The sequence below is a fragment of the Oryzias latipes genome, chromosome 5, assembly GCF_053564925.1.
Source record: "Oryzias latipes strain Hd-rR chromosome 5, Olatipes_Hd-rR_3.1".
NCBI lineage: Eukaryota > Metazoa > Chordata > Actinopteri > Beloniformes > Adrianichthyidae > Oryzias > Oryzias latipes.
The window spans coordinates 2,403,343-2,408,120 of NC_136241.1; the positions used below are offsets into that span (position 1 = coordinate 2,403,343).

The following is a 4,778-nucleotide window of genomic DNA, read 5'->3' on the forward strand; positions in this document are numbered from 1 at the left end:
CGCAGCCATTGCCCGCCTCAGAATTATAGTGGAAAGAGAGTGATCGGTAGGATAAAGTCCTTTCACATCAGGGACTCTCCCTTGCCGCTCACACTGATGGGCAGTGTGAATCAGATCTGGCTTAACTGCTGTGTTTTGGCAAATTGTCAAGGACTTTTTGTTTTGAAGAGTGAATTAATGTTTGGTATGTAAATAATGTATAATGTGCAAATAGTATGGAAGAATTTAGTGTTTCCACATATTCTTAAAATCTAATTAAATATAATTGTTATATTCGTAATATTTTCCTGTTGAAATGTGACTTTGACTTCACAAAAAAATTAGATGAACAAATAAAACAATTTTTGTCAAAATTGTGCCTCATTTAATTTTTTGGTAACAACAACAACTGATTAATAACAACACAAATAACATCAAAGATTTACAATAAAAAAGAACATTACAGATCATCAACAGTAAGACAGAAGGCTGAACTGATTGTTAAAGACAAGATAAGTGTAATTTAAGGTATGCATTCATGCATTTGCTATAATATATATCCAAGTTCTCTTTCATTCCTTTTGAGAAACCCCATCCAACACAGCCATGAGAGGTTGGGGCTGCACCTGGCATAATCTGCTTCCAGATGCCATCATATATGGATCTGGCTGTGGTCCTACACAAGAGAAACAACACACAAAAGTTAGACATAAGTGCATAACTACATTTAAATTTAATTCATTATATCTGCTGTAACCATAATTTGGTTAGTCATAACATCAAAAAAAAACTTAACTTGCTCTCACAAAGTAACAAAAAGTTAGATTTTTCACCTGTATATGCCTTGTACAGTGTGGACCTCAGACCGTCCCTGCCAACTGTTTTGGGCTTTTGCACCACCAGCTCACTAACCGGTTCAGGAGGGATTCCCTTATAAGTAAAAGGCAAAAAAAGCAATTAGTCTGTAGTCACTACTGGGGGTGTTTTTATAATAATTTAGAGTTGTTATGGATACACATCAGTTCTTGAATCATAATGACAATTTGATCACAAACCCACCTGGGCTCTTGGTCTGTGCCATCTTTGCAAGCCACTCGTGCAGGCCGGGGGGGGGTGAAACAGCCTCCAGACCCAGCTGTGAATAACGTGCGGTCTGGAACAGGATGGCAACTATGTCATTACAGAATCCTTTATCAGCCGCACAACTGCAGGAGAAAGCTTTCAGGTTGGCACTTTCTGCATCCAGTGATATCTAGACACAATAAATTAAATAGGTTACAGTTAAGACATACTTATGTTGCTACAGCAATGTAACCTGAAACTATAACTGTCAGTAGGGTGACCTACTGACAGTTATAGTTTATTATAGTATACTATATACTATAACTATAGTTATAGTATAGTTATAGTATAGTTTTATTATATATGTATAAAAAGAGGACATGTCCAGGCAAAGAGGACGTGTGGTCACCCTACTTTCAGAGAAATAATACTAATAGTAAGTGAAGAAAGTGCCGCAACTGTCTGCAGCAAGAAGAATGAAGACGCAAACGGGCAACTTAACATTTCTTATTTACAGCTTCACCAAATTTTTGGGTGTTATGTTAATCTCATGCCTTTTCACTTAAACATACACACAACATATTCACTGCGATGTGTTATACCTTATATTACAAATAACACCAGGATTTACAGTTGACGTAAACAAACACACAGAGTTACCGGTGATGCGGCTATGGCAAAGCTAGCTGAAGCTTACCTTGGTAATGGTGGATAAACTCTTGGTGGACGAATTTATATCCCTTGTCCAATTTGTTTCCTTTAGTGGACGAATGCATCTTCACACTATTCATCACATCGGCGCTGATGACCTTCGGAACACAACTCAGGCTCTTCGAAAACACTCTAGGCTCTGTCATTCTCCGCCAGCGAAGCACAAACCGGAACTAAGTTTACACGTTGCTGACGTGTTTCCGGTTTTTGCGAAAAAGGTCTATTACAATCCATCAAAACAAATCACTAAAATATGGTGACATCCATCAAAAATCAAAATGTTGGTATTTGTCCTACATTTATCCGCTTTATTCTACTGAATAATTTTGACAATTAGCAGGTATTGTGTCCAGAAAGAAGAGAACTATCGTGCAGCGCATGTCATCCTTTGCTGGGACTCGAAGCAAGATGTCCAGTAATACCAAGTTAGCTGCTGAAATTAGATATGAAGGAATCTCTGAACTTCATGTCAAGCGACATCATTGAAGTGGCAAAAAATCAGTAAACACTGACAGGTCTCATGGAAAAAGAGATTCAGGAGCTCAAGGCTATCATCAAACAAAAATATCTAAGGATTGAACTGCTGGTGCAAAAGGTGGATGACTTGGAGCAGAAGAAGTTCTATTTTTGTTTAGGTTCTGTTGACAGAATCAGACTATGGACTATTCTGTAGAGAGCAGGACATTATTTTCAGCAGAAATGACTGACTCAGTGGTGAGTGAAAACACTTCTAACTTTGATTATACAGAACATGGACTTTATGATTTTTATAATGATGTGGATCCAGAGACACGTGTGTTTAATAAGTTCAAGGATACCTGCAGATATTACAGCGAGGAACAACTCAGTGAAGTTAAAAATGAGGAAAATTTTCTGTTATTCATTTCAATTGTAGAAGTCTGCCAAATAAAATTAAATCTTTTTTGGACACATTTAAAGGGAAATGTAAAGTAATTGCACTGTCATAGACATGGATAATTAAATGAAAGGAAAATAATTTGAAAGTTGAAGGTTATTATTTGTGTTTCAATAGCAGAACAAATAGGATTGGAGGGGGAGTTGCCCTTTGTGAGCGACCTTGGGAGCATTTCGGTAAGACAACTCAGGCAGGCTTTACTTAGGCCACTCCCCTAGGGCGGGTCAGTTAATCAACTCACTTGTGCAGCATCCTATTTAAGTCCAAGTGTGTAAGTTGTTCATCCTTCTTTACTGCAGCACTGCGTTCTTTGCCGGTTCGCCGTGCTCGCTTTTCTTCTTCTCCTTCCGCGTCATGATGTTCTCCCCACGTTCTTTCGTGTGTGGGTCCCCCTTCTCACGGGGGCCGTCCGTCTCCCCGCGTCTGCCCCTCTTTTCGGCTAACAGCTCTCCCGGCGCATCTTCGGAGCCGCGGTCCTCGCGTATTCCAGCGCGTGTCTGAGGAGAAGTGTCCTGGAACATTTCGGTTGTCAGTGGCGATCGATCGGGAGATGTATCGGTCTTATCGAGTGTCGTGATCGCGGGATGGTTGGTGAGCGGCGTTGCTACTATCTCTCACGCTTCTGTACAGTATTTTCTTCCGGATTCTCTTCCTGCTCGGCGGTCATGGGTGACGTCACCCCCCTAAGGACCCTGGGACTTGTAGTTCTTGTTAAAGGCACAGTGCGTTTCTTCGGAACCTGGTCCGGTTTCTGCTTTGTGGGCCGTCTTTCAGTGCTGACTTTGTCGTGGTAGCTTTGTTTTACTTCTTTTCTGTTGAAGCTGTGTGCATTTGCTGGTTTCACCTGCATTTGGATTGGTCAGTGTTTGGTCTCCTCTCTTCTGTGTAAGCGTAGGAAATGTGAGGAGCGTCCCCCTGGCCTTCAGGGAAATAAATTCCTTCCCGTTGTGTATGTGTCTGTTGTACGTGGCCCTGTTTTTCACTGACTCACTGATGTTTTGTTGTTTCTCTGGTTTTAGGGATTTGGGTTGATTTGTGGGGGGGTTTGTGATGGGCTCTTCCCTGAGCCCTATTTTTCCGTTTTGATTCGGTCCTAAGGTGGCCACTCAGGCATTTTCAGGTGTGACGTGGTCGTGTCGTCTGTCTTCCTCGGTTCCTCCATTTTATTTATTCATGTATTGTTATTTGTTTTTTGCATCAGCGGCTTTTCCCTTGTGATCCTTCTGGTTTTTGTTTTGCGCTCAGCTGGCTTTGCCATCCCTGTAATCTTTTCCACCGGACGCTGTACATGGCTGGGGGAGGCTGATTCTGCTGATGCTCCTGCTGTTCTGCCTCTCCATTCCTCCCGGCGGCGTCTTCTGGCTTAAATGGGGTTTGACGTGTTATGTGTCGGTGTTCCTTCGGCTGTCGTCTCTGTCATGTTTAACTTCAATTGTCAGAAACCCTGTGCTGGATTTAGTGTAATTCTATTGGGCCCCCTTTGTTTTGCAGTTTTCTCTTTTTTAATGTTTCTCTGTTCTGTTTTCCTCGTCGCCTGGCGTAGTCTCTTGCGTTGTGCGGCACGTAATCTTTCCCATCTTTGGAGGTACGATATGAATCGGTCACTGTTGGGCCACCTGTGTTTTGCTGTGTGCATCCTCCCCCACTGCCGTCTGTTCATCTTGTTTCTCGTTCTGGGTTGTTCCTTCCCGGGCCCCCGTGTTCCCTTGTTCTGGATTTTCTGTTTTGCTTTTCTGGTCTCTAATTCTCTGCGCTTAGCGTGGTTTTATTATTGCGACGTTGTTTCAGGTCATCAGTCTCCCTCCACTTGTTTTGTGGCTCCACCCTCCTTTGGGGGAGAGGAAAATGTATGAGGACTTGTTTATGAATGTCCGGCCGCCAGAAAATGTTTGGTCGTTAATCCAAACATTCAGCTCTACTGGTCCATCAACGGCTCATGTGGTTCTGAGAGAATTCATCCGTGGAGATTATTACAACGCTTATTTCAAGAGTGCGATAATAGTAATGTGCCATCATTTAACATGGATTAGTTTTAAATAACTTGTATTGTGAGCTAAATTCCTGGCTGTAGAAATTATCACTGATGCTCTTTAGCTTCAGCATCAAGAGT

At 42.0% G+C, this 4,778-nt stretch overlaps 1 long non-coding RNA gene across 1 annotated transcript; it reads right to left on the bottom strand.

Moving 5' to 3' along the window:
- Positions 1 to 367: 367 nt before the first annotated feature.
- Positions 368 to 4,197, bottom strand: LOC144992282 (uncharacterized). The gene is made up of 3 exons (XR_013656152.1): positions 1,039 to 4,197; positions 813 to 909; positions 368 to 655 (listed from the first exon to the last, which is right to left on the bottom strand). It is a non-coding gene; the product is annotated as an uncharacterized LOC144992282 (long non-coding RNA).
- Between the last annotated feature and the right edge of the window lie 581 nt (positions 4,198 to 4,778).